General features: G+C 46.3%; 1 protein-coding gene and 1 long non-coding RNA gene across 4 annotated transcripts in view; both read right to left on the bottom strand.

Annotated features, from left to right (window-relative positions):
• Nucleotides 1–26,923, bottom strand: part of LOC307217245 — a 340,344-nt gene that overhangs the window by 197,447 nt on the left and 115,974 nt on the right. The gene's annotated exons all lie outside the window — the stretch shown is intronic.
• Nucleotides 1–26,923, bottom strand: part of LPP (LIM domain containing preferred translocation partner in lipoma) — a 289,890-nt gene that overhangs the window by 197,447 nt on the left and 65,520 nt on the right. For all 3 annotated transcript variants that reach the window (XM_079977969.1, XM_079977970.1, XM_079977971.1), the window contains one exon: nucleotides 23,271–23,369. The gene's annotated coding sequence lies outside the window, so the exon portion shown is untranslated. The remainder of the gene's footprint in view (nucleotides 1–23,270; nucleotides 23,370–26,923) is intronic.

Below are 26,923 nucleotides of genomic sequence, written 5' to 3'. Positions count from 1 at the left end.
AGTTTGTCCACCTTTGGTCCCCAGCCTGCACTCAGCTCTCACCTGCGGCTCCTAGAAACTGTCAGCAGCTGTTATAAATTATTTCCCAATACTCTTTTACTCTTTTACATATAATAAATTGGGGGGGGGGGATGTTTAAAAACACTTTTCAACAACAACAACAAAAACAGAGTCCTTTCTGTTGGGGATAATTCAGACTGAATTCCCAGGTGTCAAAAAAAAGGGTTATTTATGAACTTATTTACGTACGCTACAACAGCGGCAAGAGTCTTGTTAGCACAAGAATGGAAGAATCCCAGCGAAAGAACAATGGCAAGAAAAACGGATAAGCTATGCGGAGTTGGCAAAGTTGACATATGAACTATGTCATAAGGACAACCGTGACTTCAAGGAAGAATGGGAACTTTTTTACAAATTATCTAAAACGACGACAAAATGATTTGGCAGGTTTTGAATAAACATCCTCAAATTTATTAGTAGAACGTATGATAGATAAGGCAATGATATGTACAATTTTACAATATGCAGAGAATAACATGTATAAACAAATCAGAGAGGGGAGCTGAGGGAAGTATTTGGAGGGGGGAGAGGGAGGGGGAAAGGGGGGGGAATGTACCGGTTATTGGTTATATTGATTTATAATTTGACTTGTTAAATTTGCTCAATTTATTTATTTTTAAAGGTTATTTATGTACACCGCTCCTGCGGCCTGTGTTTTGTTAACTCCAAAATGGAAAACGAGTGAGGTCCCAACCAAAGAAGAATGGCAACACCAACTTATGGAATATGAGCAGATTGGGGACCTAACTCATAGAATAAGAGAACAAGAAGAACATAGGTTTAAAGAAGATTGGGAAATGTTTGTTGAATATATGGGGGGGGGGGGGAATTGTGTGCATTTGAAAAGTTGGGCAGCATTAAGATAAATGCAACAGTGTACACAAGTTTTTATGGATGTAGTATTTATTTATTTATTTATTTATTTATTTATTTATTTATTTATTTATTCATTCCCCACCCATCTGGCTGGGTTTCCCCAGTCACTCTGGGCGGCTTCCAACAAAAGACTAAAATACATTAAAATACATGTAATAATGGAATACTGAATGGTTTAGTTTATATAAAATCTGCAGGGATTTATGTTATGCAAATTGAACCATGGAAAGAGAAGAAAGGGAAGTGATTGATATTTCAAGGTTGTTTAAATGAATATGTTAAATTGTAAATCAGAAAATTTAATAAAAAATTATGTAAAAAATAAAAATAAAAAACTATCAGCAGCTGACTGTGGCCACACCCTGGGGAACGATTTCGACTAGCCGACTAAACCAGGTGAAGGGAGCCAATGGGTCTGAAACCCACAGGTTCTGGCGGATGGAACAGACTGGACCAATCGTGGGTCCAGTGGTCAAGAAGGCGGTTTCTGCATGTGCTGCAGAGGAAAGTGAAAGGCAGATGGGCTTGTCAATGGATAATAATAATAATAATAATAACAATTTATTATTTATACCCCACACATCTGGCTGGGTTTCCCCAGTCACTGTCAGATGTTTTATTTTCAGTTCCTTTCCTAATGATCTCCAACATGCAATTTGCCTTTTTCACGGCCTTTAAGCCCAGGAGACTTAGCATGAAAAGCATGTCCTCTGCCAGAAACAAATCACAGCCGAGAGGCCACCATCCTAGAAACCAGAGTCGCTCGGCCGTTCAGCAGAAGCCAGGGTTTCCTATTTTGCTTTCTCGGTTTCCATCCCAGGAATCACCCTCCTGCCTCAATTGCCCACAAACTACCTTCGCTGAGGCTTGAGGTCACGATCTCCGTTCCGAGTTCTCTCGCAACAGCTCAGAGAACCCACAAATCTGCCTGAAATTGCCATTGATCTGAAATCTTGCAGGCGTCCTCGTGCAGCCCCAAAGCGAGGCGACAAAACTTCCTTGATTTCCCAAGAACATTGCTTAAAGGTAAAGGTAAAGGTAAAGGTTAGTGATGTATGGAAGTGAGAGCTGGACCATAAAGAAGCCTGATCGCTGAAGAATGGATGCTTTTGAATTCTGGTGCTAGAGGAGACTCTTGAGAGTCCCATGGACTGCAAGAAGATCCAACCTCTCCATTCTGAAGGAAATCAGACCTGAGTGCTCACTGGAAGGACAGATCCTGAAGCTGAGGCTCCAATACTTTGGCCACCTCAGGAGAAGAGAAGACTCCTTGGAAAAGACCCTGATGTTGGGAAAGATGGAGGGTGCAAGGAGAAGGGGACGACAGAGGACGAGATGGTTGGACAGTGTTCTTGAAGCTACCAGCATGAGTTTGACCAAACTGCAGGAGGCAGTGGAAGACAGGAGTGCCTGGCGTGCTCTGGTCCAGGGGGTCATGAAGAGTTGGACACGACTAAACGACTAAACAACAATTCCTTTCCTTGATCAGAACATTATTAATGCAGCCAAAAATTAGTCCCCCCCCCTCTTGTTTTTTTGCTGCTACTGCTGCAACCTTGTGGCTAGTAACCATTGACAGCCTCCTCCTCCATGAATTTGTCTGCATTCCGCAAGGCCACCCACGGGGCAAACGGTGATCAAAATAAGAATAATAAAAACGCTGCAACATGCAGGTCAATTGGGGAGAGGTGTGCAAATCTTGAGAATAGGTTTTGTGTGTGCAAAGGCTTCTGCCTTTAGCTTTGTCATGTAAAATTGGAACATGTGGGTTCAGGCGGGGAGGGGCCGGAATTAGTTAAACATTACCCTCTGGCAAGAATTCCCAAGCAAGTAAGATGTTAGGACTTCCGACCTTGACGAACACGACTTGTGGAGGAAATTCTAATTGTCCTGTCCAACAGTAATCCAACAGACGCAAGAAATCACTTTGGAATGACAGGGCTCTCCACAAAGCAAATTAATTATTGCATCCGCCCGCCAGTGTGCGGGTCATATATTGTGAGCAGGATCGCAGCCTCCCTCTCCTGACAAGCCAGCTCTGCTGCTTTTAATGTTGCACTTAATCCCTGGCCGTATCAGTCGTTAACAGGGACCTGCCACAAATCAAAACCCACACCTGATCTTTAACCTTTTCCTCTCCTAACCCACCTCGGTTTTTCGTTTCCCTGCTTTTTTTTAATTTTGCAAAAAGGAAACTATCAAAAGAAGTCCGTTTTAAGGCCGTGGTCCAGCAGAGTTGTGAGCCAAAGGAAAGGAGGAAAATTTTAAGAGCAGGAATGATTTTCTGGTTCTCTCTCTCTCCATCTGGCCTGGTTTGAAAAGGATACTGGGCACGTATTTTCCTTTTAAAGAAGCACACATTGGTTATTATTATCCTTATTATGAATTTCATTTAGTCTCTTTCGCCTGTTGTTTGGTTGTCTTAACTGTATCTTGTTTTTAAACTGTTTTGTTGGATCGCAATAAAGATATATAATAATAATAATTTCATTTACGAGCCGCTTCCAACGAGGCATCCCAAAACAATTTGCAATGTAGTAACATCTACAGCAGTAAACAGAGTTAAAACATTAGGCATGTATAAACACAGTTAAAAATATTATAAAGCGTTTTAAACAGCAGCAGTAGCATACCAGCTCCTTCTAGAAAAAAGTTCCGGCACTTCCTTTTCTAGAAACGCCCCCCTCCCCCCCCCCCCCCGCTTTTATGTATCCTGGTCCAGAGAGTGATAGGCTGCGCACTAGGACCACTGCCTTAAACTTTTGTATGAGTCCACGCATGCATTCATCTGTGAGCTCTGAAAGGATCGTCATTGCATTTTCACTTGATTTACCGAAGATCTTTCACTGAACCTACAACCTTCAATGGTGCACCTAAGGGGGAACAGATTTGTTGCCTTCGAACAACACACTCTCAGCTATACGCCCACCCCCCAAAAAATAATGTGTGAAACCCTCTTTAATGTCACTGCTGATGCAAAATTCTTGGGTCAACAGGGCTAGAAAATTTAGAAATCAATTTAATTGCAAATATATGCAAATTAAACCAAGTGCAAGCCGTGCAAAAATAGACACATTAAATTTGGGCTCTGTTGAATTATGGCCCATCCCCCCCCCAGCTATTATTAATCATTATTATTGTAGACAGTGTTTGGAGGAGTTGTTTGATTTTCAGTTTTCAGTTCTGTGTTATTGTGTTGCCATCTCTTGCTATTCTATGTCCGTAAGCCACTTTGAATGGGCTTTAAGAAAGCAGCATACAATTTTTTTCAAATAAATAATGTGTGCAAGAAAGCTGAGCTGCAGTAGCCGAAATCCCCTATAAGTTAAGAAATTTGCAAGGGGACTTTGGGATGCCAATCAATTTCCCCACAAGCAGCCTCCCACAAAATACACACTTTCCATTTCTAACTCTCCATTTTCACTTTAGAACAAACAAGATGACATTTAGTGAGCAGGAAAGCTGTTAACCAAGGTCTCCCCAAACAACACTCAATCTTCCATAAAAAGATGGGAGTGTGGGGGGGGGGGGTATATTTGGGGGGGAATCAGAAGCCGAACCCAAAAATAATGAAGCAAAAATAAAAACCTGTAAGGGATAGCATACAGAAGTAACACACACACACACACACACACACACACACACACACACACACATACACAAGTTAACAGGAGAGAATGCTTGCTCACTTTGTCAACAAATGGCCATCTACGCAGCAGAAAATCTTATTCATCATCCCTGCCACACCTGGGTCTGAGCACTGTTTGGGGGTTCAGAATTCCACCTGAGGAAGGAAGGTAGACAGTGGCTCCCTAGCCCCAAAGGAGCATCACCCAAGGAGCACCCAGGTGGGGGCATCAGCTGTTGCTACAAGACTGGAGTTGCGTGTCGATGTCCCCAAACCACCCCTAATAAATTCACACTTCACACCATAATTTTGTTGAAGGTTTTTGGCATAATTTTGTTTTGTTTTTTAATAAATAATATTTATTAAGTTTTAACAAAAGAAAAAAAGTTACAAAACAATAGACAGTAAACAAAAAACACCCATAGGAAAATACAAAAATACAAAAATCACATAAAAATGAAAATAAAAAGTAAAAATCCCTCTTTCTGTTATCTTGCCTCTCATTTACGTATTTTCATGACTTCCTCACACCTTCCTTTTTTGTATTCCATTTAAAAATTTGTTCAGCAAGTTCATATCATCTTATTTTACCCTTAATTATTTCTCCTCACATATTTCTAACTTCAAATTTTCGTCTAATGTTAATCCATTTTTGCATATTCTTATTTTACCTTATTGCTAGAACCACGTTTCATTCCAATGTCATTAACATTCAAAAATTTTACAACGTTTCTGCAAATAAATTTTAAATTTCTTCCAATCTTCTTCCACCAACTCTTCTCCCTGGTCTCGGATTCTGCCAGTCATTTCCGCCAATTCCATGTAGTCCATTACTTGCATCTGCCATTCTTCCAAGGTGGGTAGGTCTTGTGTCTTCCAATGCTTTGCAATAAGTATTCTTGCTGCTGCTGTAGCGTACATAAAAAAAGTTCTATCCTTCTTTGGCACCAATTGGCCGACCATGCCCAGGAGAAAGGCCTCTGGTTTCTTCAGGAAGGTATATTTAAATACCTTTTTCATTTCATTATAGATCATCTCCCAGGTTTTTGGCATAATTTTGGCCACAACTTTATTAAAATACAAAAAATGTGAGTTTTCTAAAACCAATGCCTAACCGCAACCTTGGGATGCGGGTGGCACTGTGGGTTAAACCACAGAGTTTAACCCACTCTGGGGTTGTGGCGCTCATCTCGCTTTATTGGCCGAGGGAGCCGGCGTACAGCTTCGGGTCATGTGGCCAACATGAGTAAGCCGATTCTGGCGAACCAGAGCAGTGCATGGAAATGCCGTTTACCTTCCTGCCAGAACGGTACCTATTTATCTACTTGTTTTGGACGTGCTTTTTAACTGCTATGTTGGCAGGAGCAGGGACAGAGCAACGGGAGCTCACCCCGTCACAGGGATTCGAACCGGCGACCTTCTGAAGGAGCGTCTCCACCCCCATCGTTCTGCCCGGACGCTGAGGTCCAGCGCCGAGGGCCTTCTGGCGTTTCCCTCATTGCGAGAAGCAAAGCTACAGGGAACCAGGCAGAGGGCCTTCTTGGTGGTGGCGCCTGCCCTGCGGAACGCCCTCCCATCAGATGTCAAAGAGATAAACAATTACCTGACATTCAGAAGACATCTTAAGGCAGCCCTGTTCAGGGAAGTTTTTAATGTGTGACATCTTAGTTCATTTTTGGTCTTTGTGGAAGTCGCCCAGAGTGGCTGGGGAAACACAGCCAGATAGGCGGGGTACAAATAATAAATTATTATTATTATTATTATTATTATTATTATTATTATTATTATTATTCTGATCGGCAAGTCCTAGGCTCTGTGGTTTAACCCACAGCACCACCCGCGTCCCAAAATTGCTGCTTTAGGGGTTGTTTTTTAAAGTCTGGAGCAGATTTTCTCCCCCCCCCCAATACTTTCTATGGGGAAGCGTGCCTTGGTCTTGGAAATGCTTTGGTTTAGGAACGTACTTCCGGAACGGATTAAGTTTGAGAACCAAGGTACCACTGCAATTTGCTCTCGCTGTGCAACTCCTGCCCTATGGCCCCTCCGCCGCCGCCTGAGCTATTGTGCTGGCTAATCCGCCATGCGCCTCTATCCTGACCTCCCACCTGAAGGAAACAGGGGCCCTGGATTCAAAGCAGCGTCTCACAACCGAGAGCCATAGCAAGATCAAGCGGCTTTGAAGCGAGACTCGGTGTAACCTGCGACAATGCGAGGCTGCGGGGAAGGGTCACTGGCCCCCAGCAGCCAGGTAATGAGGGAAGAAACAGCTTTGGAAAAGAAAGTGTTCCTTGCTCTGCGCAGCTGAGGACGGCATTATTGCACAGCAATGATCTAACGTTAAGAGAAAGGAACAGGCGCGTGTTAGAAATGGGACAGAAATAGGCCAGGATCATAAATTGCCAGCTGAGTCATCCCAGCATCTGGTCTCTGACTACCTTACTTCCTTCTCCTTCCTCGCTTCTTGGGACTAGATAATGGCTTTGCAAATAAGAAATAAAAAAGAGTGGTTTATCCAGAGCAGGCCTGCAGCTAAACACCAGACGTAGGAAGGAGCTGGGAGGGGTCCGTTAATTCCCTTGTAATTAATCTCCCTTTACAAGGGGTTCCCATCAGCAGCACCACCTGAAACGGGTGCAATGTACATATCGCTGACTCTCATATACAAAATAAGTTCACTTCTAACTCCTGGCCATGTGCTGTGTGCCGCAAGCCATTGGCAAGACTGCTGTGACCTCACAGAATGTTTGCAAACATCCTGATGGAAGGGAAGGCACCATCGACCGCTGTCCACTCTGTTATGTACTGAAGTTCTCACCTTGGGCCAGCAGGGGGATACTGTAGATAGATTTCACTCAGGTCCACATATGCAAATAAGGGATTGAAAGTGACGTTCAGTGATTGGATAGTTACAGAAAGTGGTTACTGTTGCGTTCTAGTGGAGCTCTATATAAGCAGGTTGGCTGAACCCTTCAGTTCAGTTCTGTTCTGGCCTGTGAATAAACAAGAGCTGTTTGAAGAATCGCTGTGTCGTCTGGTATGTTCACCCACAACTTAGCACACTCCTCAATGGAACCAAGAGACTGCCCTGCTATTACACAGAAACATCAGAGGCCGACTTGTACCGAGTCAGACAATTGGTCCATCTAGCTCGTCTTAGCTGCGATTCCTGTAGCGAAGGAAGTTGGAGTAGATGATCCCTGAGGTCCCTTCTGATTCTACGAATCTAGTGTGTTCTTAACCACACTCGGTGAATCACATGACTCTCTGCAACACCACAGGCTTACAGGGACCACAACGAGACCGAGACAAAACCTCATTCGTGCATAAAACTCGCCATAAAAGATCCCCTATGCTGGAAAGGCCAGTGCGGGACTTCCCCATCTCCTCTTAGTGGATATGAAAGTCTATCTAAACACACCAGAGTGGTGTGTGAGTGTGCAACTATTGTTTCTAAGCAAGCCATGCTCCGAATCTCTAGCAAAGCATGAAAGCCAGGGCTCTTTCATCGTACAGGAGGTTCTGGTACCTGAAAGGGGAACCGAGAGAGCTGGCAGGCCCTGGACGCTGTGAAAACTTAATGTGCTAACTCAAGGAGTTAGCATTCGCAAACCATCCTAAGGATTTGTGCAATATAGGCTTAGGATCGTCTTCCCTGAATTCAATGGGCTTTCCGACCCATTCACCACAAAGCCCTTGAGTATCATGTATTGTTGTGAACATTGAACTCTGGCCCGTAGGTTAGATCAGTGTTTCCCAACCTTGGGCCTCCAGCTGTTTTTGAACTACAATTCCCATCATCCCTGACCACTGGTCTTGCTAGCTAGGGATGATGGGAGTTGTAGTCCAAAAACAGCTGGAGGCCCAAGGTTGGGAAACACTGGGTTAGATAATGGCTCCATTATTGGCCAACAGACATCACAAACTTCTCAAACTACGCTTTCTTGTCTTCCCTCCTTCCTAAAACTGGGTGCGTCCTATGCCTAAAAAGAGCCTTCGCCAACCCAGTGCCCTCCAGATTTTTGAGACTACAATTCCCATCAGCCCCAGCACTGCAGGAGTTGTGGTCCAAGAAATACAAAACGGGAGCATTACGTTGGTCTGAAGGATCCTGGAAATTGTCTCTCCAACCTTGACCTCGTAGGAACTGAGATGGCTTCTCCCACTTCTGTATGTATCAATATAGCAATGGTGGTCTCCAAATGTTGCTTGACTCCAGCTTTCAGCATCTCAGTTCACTGGCTGTGCTGGTCTGGTCTGATGGGAGTTGGAGTCAAACTACCTCTAGAAGGTCACATGTTCTCCACCCGCAACATGGAAGTTCAACGGCACCATCATGCCAAAGAATGATTTACGCTAGCCCCAGTTTAGTACCCAAACCATGTTTTTGCATTGCGGAGACAACCCATGGTTTAGATGTGCTTCTGTTTCCCTCCTGGCTGAGGCTCCAATACTTTGGCCACCTCATGAGAAGAGAAGACTCCCTGGAAAAGACCCTGATGTTGGGAAAGATGGAGGGCAGAAGGAGAAGGGGACGGCAGAGGACGAGATGGTTGGATAGTGTTCTTGAAGCTACCAGCATGAGTTTGACCAAACTGCAGGAGGCAGTGGAAGACAGAAGTGCCTGGCGTGCTCTGGTCCAGGGGGTCACGAAGAGTCGGACACGACTAAACGACTAAACAACAATATTCAGACATCACATCGAATCATGATTTGCAAGCCCACCTCCAAATCTGATTTGCTATCCAATACAATAATCTTTATTGTCATTGTCCCATACAGAACGAAACTGAGAAAATCTACATCAGACATTCAAAAACCAACAAGCCTGCTTTCCCAGCCTGGTTAGCCCCCTAAAAACTCTGATACCCCAGAATTAAATACAATATACTCCCATAGAGACTCCTTACACTGCGTTTAAATCCCAAATCACACTTGGATAGAAACTGTTTCTCAGGCGGCTAGTCCTAGTCTTTATAACCCCGTACCTTCTTCCAGAAGGCAGAAGCGGAAAGAGATCATTTCCGGGGTGCGCACTATCCTGCACTATCTCTGCAGATTTCTTATGGCACCTGGAAGCGTAGATTTTGATCCAAGGTGGGAAGAGTGCAGCCAATTATTCTTTCCGCATTCTTTACAACCCTGGACAGCATTGTTTTTTCCCTGACCGTGCAGCTCCCAAACCACACACACAGACCATAAGTTAATACACTCTCCACAGTAAAATGGTAAAATGCCATCAACAGGTCCTTTGAGAGATTGTTTTTTCAGAGTATTCTCAGAAAATATAACTTCTGCTGTGCTCTCTTCATCAGGTCTTTGCTGTTTTCTCCCCAGGTTAGGTCATTTCTCAACTCCATTCCCATAAATTGAAACACTGAGACCTGTTCCACGCACTTCCCCTCAATAATAAGTGGCTGAATATTCAATTTACATTTCTTAAAGTCCAGTGCCTAGTCAATGTAGTCATCGCCCAATAAACCGAAGTTATGCTTCTTTAACTGTGGTTTGGCCTGCTGCATTCACAAAGTCTTCCACTGCTCACAGAGGAAAGCTGTTGGAATGTTGGTAGCCCAGCTTCTGAGAGGGAAGTGAAACTTGTCAGTTTGGCAGGGATTAAAATCCCACGCAGTCACCGGGGCAAAGATTGACCGAGACCTGAAAAGTCACCCAGGAAATAGGAACGCTCAGGGGTTAGAAGGCCCAGAGGGAAGGTGGCTGAAGGAGAGCTGTCGACGGAATGAAGAAAGGAAGAGTATACAGGAAATGAAGAGCTGAGACCATTCCTTGACTGCAAGCTTCTAATTAGATTACGATCTGAAGTGGATGGCAAGAATTTCCTAACCATAGCAAGGGGGAAATTTGGCCACATAGTCTTAACTTTCGGTTTCTGGGTTAGTAATTGGCTGCTTTTTCCGGTGACGAGTTTTGCAGTGTTGTGATTGAACCCGTGACCCATGGGTAGGCCAACTAAGGCCCGGGGGCTGAATCCGGCCCAATCGCCTTCTAAATCCAGCCTGCGGATGGTCCGGGAATCAGCATGATTTTACATGAGCAGAATATGTGCTTTTATTTGTGCATATGTGCATAACTGGGTTATTTTGGGGGCATAGGAATTTGTTCTCTTTTTTTCCAAAATATAGTCCAGCCCCCCACGAAGTCTGAGGGACAGTGGACCGGCCCCATGCTGAAAAAGTTTCCTGACCCCTGCCGTAACCCAATAATGCTCAAATGCAAATATGTCTCCCTCATAAAAACATAAGAAGAGTGCTAGATCAGGCCATCTAGTTCAGCAGCTCACGGCGGCCAAGAAGATGCCCCCATGGGAAACCTGCAAGCAGCATTCAAACCCAAGAGCAATTCTCCCCTCCTGTGGCTTCAAGCAGCTGGTATTCTGAAGCATTGCTATCTCTGACTATGGAAGGCAAAGCATTGCCATTAACGGCTAGCAGCCATCGATAGCCCTCTTGTCCTCCATGAATTTGACCAATCTTCTTTTCAAGCCATCTAGGTGGGTGATCCTCACTGTCTCCTGTGGCAATGAGTTCCATAGTTTAACTATACACTGCCTGAAGAAGGACTTCCTTTTTTCTGTCCTGAATCTTCCAAAGTTCAGCGTCTTTAGATTTTCACAAGGTCCAGTGTTATGAGAGAGGAAGGAAAAACCTTCTCCTGCCTACTTTCTGCATGCCATGCAAACTTTTATAAACTTCCTATGTGTTGTCTCTTCCCCACCTTTCCCTGAGCTGAACCGTCCCAAACGCTGCAACCCTCAGGCCTCCTGATCATCTCAGCTGCCCTCTTCTGAACATTTTCCAACTCTGCAATACACCCCACATCTTTGTAATGTTGCATTATTACAGTGGCAATTTTAATTTCAACCCCCTTCCTAAGGGAACGGCTAAGGGAGCTGGGCATGTTTAGCCTGGAGAAGAGGAGGTTAAGGGGTGATATGATAGCCATGTTCAAATATATAAAAGGATGTCACATAGAGGAGGGAGAAAGGTTGTTTTCTGCTGCTCCAGAGAAGCGGACACGGAGCAATGGATCCAAACTACAAGAAAGAAGATTCCACCTAAACATTAGGAAGAACTTCCTGACAGTAAGAGCTGTTCGACAGTGGAATTTGCTGCCAAGGAGTGTGGTGGAGTCCAGTGGCGTAGCGTGGGTTGTCAGCACCCGGGGCAAGGCAAGTAATTGCGCCCCCTAACCCTGGATTTGCGCCCCCTAACCCTACCCCTACCCCTAACCCCTAGATGTTGCGCCCGGTGCGGCCGGCCCCCCCTGCACCCCCACGCTACGCCACTGGTGGAGTCTCCTTCTTTGGAGGTCTTTAAGCAGAGGCTTGACAACCATATGTCAGGAGTGCTCTGATGGTGTTTCCTGCTTGGCAGGGGGTTGGACTCGATGGCCCTGGTGGTCTCTTCCAACTCTAGGATTCTATGATTCTATGATTCTAAGTGAGCCTTGGTGAAGACGACGTTTTCATCCCCCAAAAAGTTTTTGATTTGAGTTTCCATTGAAATGAGGCTGTATTTTAATGTTTTAATGTTGTCTTTTAATCTTGTTTTTAAGTTGTATTTCAATCAATTTGTTTTTATATCGGGTGTTAGCCACCCTGAGCCCGGTCTTGGCTGGGGTGGGCAGGGTATAAATTATTATTATTATAAATATTATTATTATTATTATTATTATTATTATTTCCTCCCTGCAGAATAACACAGTGTTCAGCTTATTGCCAGGGGAGAGGGGACATGAGTTGGGCTCTGCCCTCTGAGGTGCCAGTATGTGTTCGGCTACACCACAAACCCCAATACAGAGTTGCAGCAAAATGCCCCTAGGATTCTCCTGGTTGCAAATCCAGGACTCTAGGGGGTTGACCCTTTTTCTTCCAAGAGAGAGAAACTCCCTGATCTGCTAAATATGCAGGAGGCTGGATCTTCTCTCAGGGCAGGAAGTCCTTGCTGAATTGCAACACACCAAGAATGGATGCTTTTGATCCAACCTCTCCATTCTGAAGGAAATCAGCCCTGAGTGCTCACTGGAAGGACAGATCCTGAAGCTGAGGCTCCAATACGTTGGCCACCTCATGAGAAGAGAAGACTCCCTGGAAAAGACCCTGATGCTGGGAAAGATGGAGGGCACAAGGAGAAGGGGGCGACAGAGGACGAGATGGTGGGACAGTGATGTCGAAGCTACCAGCATGAGTTTGACCAAACTGCGGGAGGCAGTGGAAGACAGGAGTGCCTGGCGTGCTCTGGTCCAGGGGGTCACAAAGAGGAGGACACGACTAAACGGCTAAACAACCACAACAACAAAAATACTTTAATAACTCTCTTTTCAGGTGTTCAAAGTGCATCCAATTTTATATCAGAAAATCTGCCCGCCACAACAACCAGACACTTTGGAAAGACTTCGACTGTAGTTCTAGTTGGCTGAACTTTTTTAACCAGAGCTGTCCAGCCTACAGATTTTTCCCAAGCCTCCCTCACAGGGGATGAGACCTCAAACGAAACTAGCAGTCATTTCATTCAGAGCAAACTCGAAACCTGCAAGCCAGCTTTGGGGCTTCCTTCCTGCCTTTAAAAAAAAAATGTCTGCCCTTCTTTTCTTTCTTTTATTCATCTTAGCAAAGTGAAGCAAGCCCATTTTCAAAGCTGTACCCTTTCGTCTCTTTTTAACAACCTGACTGTTTTATTTGCACGGCAGAACAAAAGTAAAAAGTCCTTAAAGTATTTCCAAGTTGATTTTTCTTTTGGCACCTATCAGCAAGCACCCAACGCGCGCAGAGACGCCCTCCCCACCTAGAACAAATTAATAATTTATCCTCCCAATTTTAGTAAGATAATAAATAAGACTCGTGGGACATTAAGTTAAAAAGCCTCAAGTGACAAATTGCCAGGGAGGGAAAGGCGTCTGTTTGATGAGTGAATATATATATATATATATATATATATATATATATATATATATATATATTGTTTCTGAAGCAGCTCAATTATGTTAATAACCCAGAGAGGATGTAAATGTGAAGTATAACACATAGCAGATGGTGCGCTCGGTGATAAGCTAATCTTACCTGAAAATTGGAATCAAAAAACCTTATTCGTATTTATGGATATGGCATTTGAAGGATGCCACTTAACGGGGAATATATAGAAAATCAATATGTCCTTAATTTCAATTTTATTTTTAAGTAAAAAAAATAATCGCACTTAACTCTAGGTGAATATTAACTTTCTTTGACATACTTTATGATGGATTCAGACGTACTTTATGATGGATGTCCGTACCCCCTCCCCCAGATTAGTAGTGGTTTAGTCTGCAGGACTCCAAGGTCGCTTCCAACACTAAAATGCTAAGACCCCCCCCCCCAAAAAAAAACTCATGAGTTCCCTCCAGCCCCCTATAAATCTGCTTAATGTCAAAGAATTGACTTATCAGCCAGAACGCAGGACAAACAATGGGGTAATATGAAGCTGAACCAGGGAGGTGGTGTCTAAACCAAAGTCCCAGTTGCGCTGCACATTTAAAGCAACACCAGGCTGCTATAAACAGCCATGGCTCCCCCCCCCCACGCCTCATAGCATTCTGGGAATTGTAGTTTGTTAAGGGTTCTCACGGCTGCAAGGAGACCAAGCTCCTCTGGTGCATTTTTTAAAACTACCCAGAGCAGCTGCAACCCCCAAGGCTGGCTTTCCCAGCAGCGGCTGAAGGAGGCAGCACAGGTCCTTTACACAGAAGCAGGTGCATTTCTCAGATTGAGGAGGGGGACCGAGATATACCTGCCTCTGGGGGCATCCGCCCCTTCTGCCTTTCCCCAAAGCCTCGTGCTTGGAGACGCCGGGAAAAACCAGGCGGCCTACACAATTATGCCCATTTTTAAAGGTTTCTTTCCTCCCAGGTTTTTAAGCAGAGGTTGGGTGGCCATCTACCAGGGATTCTTTAGCTGTGATTCCCGCACCGCAGGGGGTTGGACTAGATGACCGTTGGGGGTCCCTTCTGACTCAACGGTTCTGAGATTCTATGGTATTCAGAAGCAGTGATGCTTCTGGCCGTGGAGGTAAGCAATGTTATAACAGTGGCTACCAATGTTATAACCGAGATTTAACTGGCTCTGGCATTCTTGCCTGAGCCTACGAGGCTTGTCTCCAACAAGAACTTTTTGGCCCAGGCCAAAATAAAACACCTTTTCTTGCTTGGAAGGTTCCCCAAGCTCACCATATTCAATTAAAGGGATGATTCATAAGAAAACAAGATTTCGAGTGGCATGTTGAATTAAATTTTTAATTGCCGCAGATATATGGGATAGTGTGTTCTTTTTTAGTCCTCCCTGCAAGGTTAAATCAGAATCGGCACCGCTGAATTTCGCAGCAATCCGTTCCTTCAAATTTACCCCCAGGAGGACAAAAAAACAAAAAAAGAAACCCACCTCCATTTACGTCACACAGCTAATCTTGTACTGAACCCAGGGGATAGTCAGACCTGCTAATTACCTTCCACGGTTCCGGGAAAACACAGAGGCTAGAAGGGTTTGGTCTCCGTGATTAATTTCCTCTCACAATTTCACCACCTATTGTTGCTGCAGGAGGGATGAGAGACGGTAATGAGACACTTTGATCCTTCCTCAATTGATTTTGGAACGGGCAGGGGCTCGCCACCATCCCTCCCTCCCTCTCTCTCATCCGCTTACCGAAGGATGATGCTGTGCCCGTCCTCTTAAGGCCTTGACCAAGTTCTCAAGCAGAGGCACGCAGCACCTGAACCCGCTTCCCCCGGAGATGGAAGCTGGAGTTAGTGCGCCGAGATCTGCCAGAGATGCTTTTGTTGTGACGCCTCCATGGCACGGGGTTGCCATAGATTACCCTGGGTCCTGTATACCTGAAGGAGCGTCTCCATCCCCATCGTTCAGCCCGGACACTGAGGTCCAGCACCGAGGGCCTTCTGGTGGTTCCCTCCTTGCAAGAAGTGAGGTTACAGGGAACCAGGCAGAGGGCCTTCTTGGTAGTGGCACCCGTCCTGTGGAACGCCCTCCCAGCAGATGTCAAAGCAATAAACAACTATTTTACTTTTAAAAGACAACTAAAGGCGGCCCTGTTTAGGGAAGTTTTTAATGTCTGATGCTGTATTGTTTTTAATATTCGGTGGAAGCTGCCCAGAGTGGCTGGGGAAACCCAGCCAGATGGGCGGGGTATAAATAATAAATTACAGTGGTACCTCAGGTTAAGTACTTAATTCGTTCCGGTGGTCCGTACTTAACCTGAAACTGTTCTTAACCTGAAGCACTACTTTAGCTAATGGGGCCTCCTGCTGCCACCGTGCCGCCAGAGCACGATTTCTGTTCTCATCCTGAAGCAAAGTTCTTAACCTGAAGCACTATTTCTGGGTTAGCGGAGTCTGTAACCTGAAGCATATGTAACCTGAGGTACCACTGTATTTTACTTTTAAAAGACAACTGAAGGCGGCCCTGTTTAGGGAAGTTTTTAATGTCTGACGCTGTATTGTTTTTTTGGTGGAAGCCGCCCAGAATGGCTGGGGAAACCCAGCCAGATGGGTGGGGTATAAATAATAAATTACTATTATTATAAATTATTATTCCAACTCCGCCAATGTATGATTCTACATGCCCCTTCCTAGCTTGGTCCTGTCCAGTACGGACACTCTTCCTGTCTGCCCCCAGCCTCCTTGCAGTGGAGCCACCATGACCACACTCTGCGCCCATAGTCAGAGGCAACGACGCTTCTGAATCTCTGTTGCTAGAAAACCAACGGGAGCAGAGAGTCCCTGTCGCACTCGGGTCCCACTTGCAGGTTTCCCAAAAGAGGCATCTGGTTGCCCACTGTGAGAACAAGATGCTGGAATGGATGGACCACTGTCCTGATTTGGCAGGGCTCTGTTTGGATGGGCAGCTTGGGGCTTTCTGAGCAGATATTTCCTGCTGACTGGCTCCCTTTAACCTCTGCTGGCAGCTGCCCATGAGAGGAGGCCGAGCGAGCAAGGAGAGAGGACTGGGGATGGTGCAGAGCCAGACAGCGAAAGAGAGCGGAATTCATCCTGTTGCAGGAACCCGCCTCCCCACCAATCATTCAGTTTGTACAAACACCACACATACACACTCACACATGACATATGCAACGTTTCTGTTATAAATTCATAGTAAATCAACCATACATCAGATTTACAACCATCCACTTTTATTTTACTCCATGAAGGAAGGATTATCAAAGAGGGATGGTTTGATACAGGTCAGCCGTAATCCCTTAACCATACCAGCACATACCACAAGAGCCCTACCCAGTTGGCATGCCAACCTTGATGGTCCCACACAGAAGACCATCAAGGTCACAAAGGACTTGCATATGGGAGTGGATTCAACATGGACTGGAACAAAGGACAATGATCAGATCTTCCCTCTGAGGGCAGGAAACTGCCAGCTCCCTTTTATCCTCTGGAAATGACTCGTGGGGAGGGGGAAAGGAGGAACCAGCCAGGTGACAAGATACTCAGGTTACCTCCACAACTCCTTCCTCAACCCCTCCTTTTTGTGATGTGTCAGTGATGTAGTTGTGATGTATTTCTAGGGGTGTAGTTTGGGAGATTAATAACTAATAAAAGTTGGAATCTTCTTTTGTTCTGGGCTTCCATTTTGTTTCACCTGGTGGCAGGTGGGAGTCCTGTCGCGACCGTCTTCAATAAAGACCAAGCCTACTGGCTGCTGTTTTGCTCTGGTATTCCTGGCTGGTGCCCTTGTTTTTTTGTCCAAGGGAGCCCTCGGATTTCTCCATTCATAATCCTTTCCAAAAAGCCTACCTGCCTACGGTGTGCCAAGAAGCCCCTGGGCATTTGGGGACAATCTGGCCTGCAAAGATGCAGGAGACTGTTGTTGTTTTTTAAAGCACACACATGCTCAGGAGTTAAGTGTTCCCTGGAGGTGACACTCGGAACATTGGATTCTCTCTGTCTGCGACGCCCTGCTCATGTTCTGAATTAATGGGGAAGCAGAGGGGGAAGCACAGCCGGGAAGAATTTAATGTATGTCTGGTATTCAGCACTGCACTCTCATTCCCAGCGCCTCTGCATCGTCTCGCTCCTCCGGGCCGTATATGGAGCCGAGCGTGGCGAGGCCTCGGGTCACAGAGCAGCCACATGCGGCAACAAGGAGCGCTCAGGTTTCCACCTCTGTTTGTCTTTGCTGGAAAGCCAGCGTCTCCCTCTAGGAATAGGAGGCGCGTAAGCAAAGGGGGCCAGCTTCCCCAACCTGGTGCCCTACAGACATCAGTTTGCTTCATAGAAGGTTAATACACCCCTTGAGTGCAAAGGGGGAGAACTAAAGCCGTTCACCAAACAGAGGAAACGATAAAACTACAATCGAGGAAGAATTGACAGCAATGATTCCAAACATCTGAAAGGTTAAAATGATTAGTAAAGGTAAAGGTAAAGGGACCCCTAACCATTAGGTCCAGTCGTGACCGACTCTGGGGTTGCGGCGCTCATCTCACTTTATTGGCCGAGGGAGCCGGCGTACAGCTTCTGGGTCACATGGTCAGTATGATTAAGCCGCTTCTGGCGAACCAGAGCAGCGCATGGAAACGCCGTTTACCTTCCCACTGGAGTGGTACCTATTTATCTACTTGCACTTTGACATGCTTTCAAACTGCTAGGTTGGCAGGAGCTGGGACCGAGCAACGGGAGCTCACCCCGCTGCGGGGATTCGAACCGCCGACGTTCTGATCGGAAAGTCCTAGGATCTGTGGTTTAACCCACAGCGTCACCTGCGTCCCTCTAAAATGACTAAAAGCAGGTTTAAAAGGGCATCAACTTTCCGAACACCTGGTAGTCTTGCCTACAGAAAAATGCTTTAGCAGGCGCCGAAAAGAATACAGGGAAAGGGCCTCCCTGATATCAATAGGCAGGGAGTTCCAAAATTAAGGTGCTGCAAGATTGAGTTCTTACAAAGGCGGAGCAAGGATTATCCGGCCAGTTGTTCCAACTGAAGTGATCGAGTGGAGAAATACGGGGAAAGGAGATCTTGCCGGTTAACTGGCCCCAAGTTGTTAGGCGCTTTATAGACTAAGAATAAGCACTTGAACTTGGCCCAGTCACAAATCTGAGCCCAAGTGTCACATGTGGGCAAGACCTCGCTCCTGTCAGCAATCACGCTGCAGCATTCTGCACTGACCGCAGCTTCCGGACTGAGCCCAAGGGAAGCCACGCATAGGGCACATTGCAGGGATCCAGTTGTGGGATACAACAACCATTAGCCCCAGCCAGGAAAGCAGGGGAGTGGTGGACTCTCCTCCACTGAAGGTTTTTAAGCAGAGATCCGCTGGCCATCTGTCAGGGATGCTTTAGCTGAAATTCCTGCATTACAGGGGGTTGGGCTGGATGACCTCGGGGTTCCCTTGCAACTCTGCAATTCTCTGATTCAGTGGTCTCTGGGTAGGGCTGGGAAGGATTCCCTATCGGAAAACCTGGCCAGTCACTATCAGTCAGGATAGATAATATTGAGCTAGATCAGGCATCCCCGAACTCGGCCCTCCAAATGTTTTTGGGACTACAATTCCCATCATCCCTGACCACTGGTCCTGTTAGCTAGGGATGATGGGAGTTGTAGTCCCCAAACAACTGGGGGGCCAAGTTTAGGGATGCTTGAGCTAGATGGAGCAATGGTCATACGTACTATAAGACACCTTCCTAGTTTCCCAAAGACAGTTTACATAAGAATAGAGAAAATGCCCGCAGGAAATTTTCCTACATCTTCAGCATCTCCTCGTGTTTGTCCCTGACGTTTGGTAACTTAAGCTAAACTGCCTCTGGCTATGGAGGTTCTATCAAACCTCTGTGAAGTTGCCTAATCCTTTCTTCATTCTGATATTTTCGTCTCTCCCCCAAAGCGCTTTTGCCGGCAGCTACCACAACAAGCCTGCGGCAATCCGTTCCTCGGGTTTATGTCTTGAGCGTGGACCTGCTCACCCGAGACTTGCCGCCAGTCAGCGGGTGATTGATGCAAAGGGGTGTTGTGAGAGTCAACAGAATTTGCCCTGGAATTCATCCTTTCCACACCGTTCTCGATTTTATAAATAACCATCATCTCCCCACCGTTTCCAAAGCCCCTTTCTCGAAGCTTGAGACTCTCCACTCTTAAACCTCCCTTTATAGAACAGGCAACAGATTGCTTTTGTCTGACCGGGGAGCAGCTCAAACAGCTGAAAACATTCAGACTGCTGCAGGCAGACTCTTCAAGGACTTGTTTTTGAGGCTAAGTGGGCTTAGATAACAGCTGTGTCTGCCTTCGACAAACAATTCTCCCCGTCATCTTAGCTTCCAGAGTCTGGGGAGCTATAGACGAACAGGAAGAGCCGCCCAGCACGAGCTCAGATCAGCACAGAACGGCATTCAGACAACCGGCCCTTTTATAAAAATCAGGATTCTGGTCCTCATGATCTTGGAGAGAAGGCTGATAGGCAGGCGAGTTGGAGAGAAGGCTGATAGGCAGGCGGCAGAGGGCCTTCTCGGTGGTGGCGCCCACCCTGTGGAACACCCTCCCAGCAGATGTCAAGGAAATAAACAACTATCTGACTTTTAGAAGACATCTGAAGGCAGCCCTGTTTAGGGAAGTTTTTAATGTTTGATGTTTTATCATGTTTTTAATATTCTGTTGGGAGCCACCCAGAGTGGCTCAGGAAATCCAGCCAGATGGGTGGGGTATAAATATATTATTATTATTATTATTATTATTATTATTATTATTATTATTATTCCCCTTCATCAATGGCCTGACAATATGACAATATTAGCAACATATGAATGGACTGCTTACAGCCGCAACCTTTCTTTGGATAAATATAATGATATTTGGAATGACTTTACACAGAATATATTAGGTTACTGATAAATATATTTCTACCAGGATAATAGGACTAAACACATATGTATTGAGCATTTTCCCTTCATTTCTATTTTCATCTGCGTTTTTCTTCCTTCCTTTTCCTTTTAATCACTCTTTCTTTTTATACAGGAAATTCTTCCAATAAAATATTAATATCAGAAAAAGAGAGCAGCGGGTTTAAACGACAATACAGGAGAATTTCGAAGATAAAGAAAAGAGAGCGAGGCAATGCATTCCCCTCCCCCAATACGCAGACACCTTCAGAACTCAAGTCTTTCAGTGTGGCAGCACCTTTGGAACTCCCTGCCTATGGAGACCAGGAAGGTCCCTTTGCTGCATTCTTTTCGGCACTTGCTAAAAACATTATTGTTTAAACAAGCCTGTCCAAATGCTTGGGAAGCTGCTGGGAGTTTAACTTGCTTTAAGTATTTTAACTTCTTATATATTTTAAACCATTGTTGCCATTTTTCCTTTATTTTCTTGCTGATAAGAAGGTCGGCGGTTCGAATCCCCGCACCGGGGTGAGCTCCCATTGCTCGATCCCTGCTCCTGCCAACCTAGCAGTTCGAAAGCACGTCAAAGTGCAAGTACATAAATAGGTACCGCTCCGGCGGGAAGGTAAACGGCGTTTCTGTGTGCTGCTCTGGTTCGCCAGAAGCGGCTTAGTCATGCTGGCCACATGACCCGGAAGCTGTACGCCGGCTCCCTCGGCCAGTAAAGCGAGATGAGCGCTGCAACCCCAGAGTCGGTCATGACTGGTCCTAATGGTCAGGGGTCACTTTACCTTTACCTTTTATATAAATTTTATGAAGGGGGGGGACTGGGGTGCTGGTATTTTGCCAGCCCAGGCAGGCAGCCTTCCACAATGCGCCATCCCTGCTGCAAACCAAATTTGGTACAGGGATAGTGAGGTTTGGGACATATCAGACAAGCAAACTCAGGAGGGTTCTGGAAATGCACCCAGGGAAGGAAAGTCTCATCCTGAAAGGCGCTGCAAAGATGCTGGCATGCTCAGTGATGTAAGGAACCAAAGTTTGCAATGAAGTACAGGAAGTGGCATGCAGAATACCAGGATCCGCCTGCAGATTATCCTCTGTCCTCTTTGCATTCTCACCAGGAGCAAACAAGGTTGGGTCGCCCCTGGCTTTGCACCCTAACGGTTCCAAGGTATGAATTTGGGCAGCGCGAAGGAATGGGGCCAGTGGCACAGGCGGCACTTGTTGTTTTGGGGTTTTTTTTGTTTTTTAATGATATTTTATTAAGTTTTAAGAATAAAGAAATTGTAAAACAAACAGTAGAGAAAACACAAGAAAAAACACAAAAATACCAAAAAAATGTAGACAATTAACATAAAAACAAAAAATAACAGAAAAATAAAAATCCCTCTTTTTTTCTTCACCTCTTTGATTAACTTATTTTCCTGACTTCCTCACGCCTCCCTTTTTTGTATTCAGCAAATTCTTTAACTTCAAACTTTCCTCTAACATCCGTCCATTCTTACATAATCTTTACCTTAATACCAGAACCCCTTCATTTCCTTTCAATGTCATCAACATTCAAAAATTTTACAGTGTTTCTGTAAGTAGGTTTTAAATTTCCTCCAATCTTCTTCCACCAACTCTCCTCCCTGGTCTCGGATTCTGCCAGTCATTTGCGCCATTTCCATGTAGTCCATGTTTTGTTGACGAGGAATCTTCGCCCCTCTGCCCCAGATGCGGGGAGAAGCAGCTAAACCGAGTCCCAAAATAAACCCCAGAGCTTTTCTCAACACCAGAGTTCCTTTCCTCCTCTAAAGAAGTGCTTCGCGTAACCAAAGGGATTGATCTGCAGTAATGTGCTGGGTCAGCCCTTCTAAAATTTCAGCCCTCGTTTGCATCCTGCATGCATTATTTACTTTACTAAAGAGCGAAAGAAGAGAGAGAGATGGGCAGCAAAGGAAGGGCAACAAGAGCCGTGGAAAAAGGCAAGCCTTTGAACAAATCAATGCTCCATCACTTCGGAGAGGGTTTTTGTGTACAGTGGTGCCCCGCAAGACGAATGCCTCGCTAAACGAAAAACCCGCAAGACGAAAGGGTTTTCCGATTTTTTAGCGGCTTCGCAAGACGAATTTCCCTATGGGCTTGCTTCGCAAGACGAAAGCCCATAGGGAAATCTGAAGGCGGTTTCCATAGGAACGCATTGATTGATTTTCAGTGCATTCCTATGGGAAACCGTGCTTCGCAAGACGAAAAACTCGCAAGACGAAAAGACTTGCGGAACGAATTAATTTCGTCTTGCGAGGCACCACTGTACACACACACACTGTAAAGCCGCTCTGCTGACCCCGAATCACCTTTGCCAGGGCCACAAAGCTACCAGAACAGCAGAAACGAAAACATTCAACCTTGGACCAAAAAGCAAACGAGACAGTAGTGCGTGATGCAAGGACATGGAAAAGTCGGGAGTCAGAGAAATGCGTTCTCTTGCTCTCAGCCTTCTCCCTGATGTGCAGTTTTTTTAAAGGAAGGAATTTTGTTTGGCATGGAGGTCACACTCAATAATGCCATGCAACCATCTTTGGCAGTTCTATCCTGCCTTTCCTCCAGGAATCTGAGGGGTCGCCTGTTTTAGCCTCACAACAGCCCTTCGAGGTAGGAGAGGCTGCAAGATCAAAATCAGGACTGGCCCAAGATCAGATGGTGATTTTTTGAGGGTGCATGAGGATTTGAAGCCAGTCCCTCACGCCTTTAAACCAATACATCGTATTAGCTGTTCCTTGTGCAGATCAGAAGCTGCAATAGTTAATCAGCACTGCAGATTTCAGTTCTGGCAAGGATTTACCTGGAGTCTGCTGCTCAGTTCTGGGCCCCACAGTCGAAAAAGGAATGTTGTCTGTTGGGAAGCAATTTCAGGAGGAGAGCTCTGGAGAACCGACTGAGCCTAGCAAGCAAACAGAAGCAAGAGGTTTAGTCTCAAAACAGTCCTGAGTTCGAACATTTACGGGCTGTTTGGCCTACCTGGCAGGGACAGGCTGTTGCGGAAATGAAACAAAAACATTATTGTTAACCAGGTTAAGCACTTGGCAAATGTTAATGTGGGTGGCGCTGTGGGTCAAACCACAGAGCCTAGGACTTGCTGATCAGAAGGTCGGCGGTTCGAATCCCCACGATGGGGTGAGCTCCTGTTGCTCGGTCCCTGCTCCTGCCAACCTAGCAGTTCAAAAGCACATCAAAGGGCAAGTAGATAAATAGGTACCACTCCGGTGGGAAGGTAAACGGCATTTCCGTGTGCTGCTCTGGTTCGCCAGAAGCGGCTTAATCATGCTGGCCACATGACCCGGAAGCTGTACGCCGGATCCCTCGGCCAATAAAGCCAGATGAGCGCGCAACCCCAGAGTTGGCCACGACTGGACCTAACGGTCAGGGGTCCCTTTACCTTTACCTTTACTAATGTTAAGGTGTCAACACACCCTCAAAATTCATCCCCAGCGTTGCTAATATAAGGGCTGTCATGTCACCTTCAGATAACTGAAGCGCTGTCACTTTGCAAGATGGAGCAAGCTAGTCTTCTGCTGCTCCAGAGAACCCGAACCAATGGACTCTAAACACTTTCTGACACTAAAAACTGTTCAACAGTGGAACGGACTCCCTTAGGAGGTAGACTGTGGACTCTCCATCCTTGAAGGTTTTTAAGCAGAGGTTATGTGGCAGAGGTTATCTTGGGACGCAGGTTGCGCTGTGGGTTAAAGCCTCAGCGCCTAGGACTTGCCGATCGAAAGGTTGGCGGTTCGAATCCCTGCGGCGGGGTGCGCTCCCGCTGCTCGGTCCCAGCGCCTGCCAACCTAGCAGTTCGAAAGCACCTCCGGGTGCAAGTAGATAAATAGGGACCGCTTACCAGCGGGAAGGTAAACGGCGTTTCCGTGTGCGGCTCTGGCTCGCCAGAGCAGCGATGTCACGCTGGCCACGTGACCCGGAAGTGTCTCCGGACAGCGCTGGCCCCTGGCCTCTTAAGTGAGATGGGCGCACAACCCCAGAGTCTGTCAAGACTGGCCCGTACGGGCAGGGGTACCTTTACCTTTACCTTTATGTGGCCATCTGCCAGAGATGCTTTATTTGAGATTCCTGTATCGCAGGGGGTTGGACTAGATGGCCCTCGGAGGTCCCTTCCAACTCCACAATTCTATGATTCTCACACTTGTCCAATGCATGGTCAGTGCACTGTCAGGCTCAAACAGCCCTCTTATGCATGATTTGAATGCCCAATGAAGTTCACCTGAGCAACTTTCCCTTTGTGAGATAATAAAGACATTATCCTCTTGTTGTTTTGGGGTTATGTCTGTTTGCTTTCCTAATAGACCAACACAGTTACCTGCAACTTCTGTTAAGTGGTAGACTTCAATATAAGGGGCTAGGCATTTCTCAAACAAAAGCTGAGTGGTTCCCCCACCCCAGAACACAATATCTGAAGCATGTGTTGGGAGAACAGATGCAAGGAATTTAAAAAGCTCTGACTACAGCAGACCTCAGCAATAAGCTATTAAGCCTGAAAGGATAGTGATTCCTAAGGAAAATGCAATAGACAACCACCAAATCCAGCTCCAAATTCCTCGGTCAAAATGTGTCATGCAAATTATTAAACCACTGTTTGCAAAGCAATCACCAAAGTTATGGTATTCATTTTGAACACTGATATTTTAAAGGGTCTGTAACCATTTGGCAACACTGCCTGGACCTTTCACGGGCACCACCTCCTGGTTTCAAACTCTTAACAAATGAGGACCAGGAACCTGCATTGTTAGAGTAGATTCTCGGGCCCTGAATGATTCAGCAGCCCTGAATCAACACTTTCCAGAAACTAGATAAGAGCATATGGCCTGGAGGAAACTTTACCAGGTAAATATATCAGGACCATCATTTGCATGAGGTCCCCCTGAAATGTATGGCAGCTGCACACGCAGAGATGTGCATAAAAGCTCCCCTGTTCAGGTAACCTTTTCACATAACCAAACTGGGACTGCAAGGCTGAAGTGCTACAGCAGGGATAGGCAACCTAAGGCCCATGGGCCACAAGCAGCCCATGGGGGTCATTTAACTGGCCCACAAGCCACCCCCGAACCAAGCCACCCGCTCAGCGAGTCCCTGCGTGCTGTGCTAAACTGGTGCAGCGTGGCGCGGGGACTCGCTTCCGCAGTGCTGGGAATCGTGTCTGCGCATGCTCAGACACTGGAAATCACGGGCGCATGCACAATCTGGCCCATGAAGGGATCTCCGCTGGAGTGAACCAATCCAGATGAGGTAAACCTTGCCGACTCCTGGGCTACAGCCTGAGCCAGAGCTCAGTTCCACATTCTCTTTTCCATGCCAGCGCTCAAACCTGCTGCCCTGAACCCATAAGTAACAGCAGCCGAAACACCTCAGGTAAGCATGCCTAACTTCCAGAAGATAAGGGCATTAGCCATAGGATGCCTCATTTTAGATTTTTGTTGTTTAGTCGTTTAGTCGTGTCCGACTCTTCGTGACCCCATGGACCAGAGAACGCCAGGCACTCCTGTCCTCCACTGCCCCCCGCAGCTTGGTCAGACTCATGCTGGTAACCTCGAAAACACTATCCAACCATCTCATCCTCTGTCGCCCCCTTCTCCTTGTGCCCTCCATCTTTCCCAACATCAGGGTCTTCTCCAGGGAGTCTTCTCTTCTCATGAGGTGGCCAAAGTATTGGAGCCTCAGCTTCACAATCTGTCCTTCCAGTGAGCACTCAGGGCTGATTTCCTTCAGAATGGAGAGGTTTGATCTTCTTGCAGTCCATGGGACTCTCAAGAGTCTCCTCCAGCACCATAATTCAAAAGCATCAATTCTATGATGTCTTAAAACATTGCACAAAATTTCCCCAAAGGCAAGACATCCATCTGCAGCCGCAATAGTGTCTTGGGGGTGTTCTAGCTCAGGGATTGGGGGGGCAAAGGTGAGCCCCTTTCCCCCAGCGCACCACTGGAACTGTGCGCCCTGAGCATGGTCCGCAATGTGCCCACAGGCAAGTTGGGGGCCGCTCAGCAGAAACGTGTGCAAATGGCTTCCCTGAATTCTGAAGCCAGGAAAACCAACCAGCAATTCATAGCAAGCTCAAGGAAGACAGTGACTTTGCAGAATTCCAGCAACGCCAAATCAAGCCGCTGCAAAGGAGGTCAAACATACTTTGGTGCTTTTCCAAACCTCCAAGTATGAACATTCGACGCTGCCTTTTACAGTCAGGGCTTCTCCACCTCCGCATGGTCTAATGTGGCTCTCTGGGGTCTTAGGCAGGTAAGGACTCTCCCCTGAGCCTTGTAACTGGAGATACTAGGACCTGGAGCCCTTCTGGAAGCTGCGCATATGCTCTACCACTGCATAATCGCCCCCTCTTCCTCCCCCCCCCCTCAGGAACATACAAAGTTGGCCTTGTATTGAGTCACAGCCGCTTCCAGAAAGGCGAGCAATGTGTTTACTACAGGCATGGCG

Source organism: Podarcis cretensis (genome assembly GCF_951804945.1).
Source record: "Podarcis cretensis genome assembly, chromosome: 5".
Classification (NCBI taxonomy): domain Eukaryota; kingdom Metazoa; phylum Chordata; class Lepidosauria; order Squamata; family Lacertidae; genus Podarcis; species Podarcis cretensis.
This window is presented reverse-complemented; position numbering and strand designations above follow the sequence as displayed.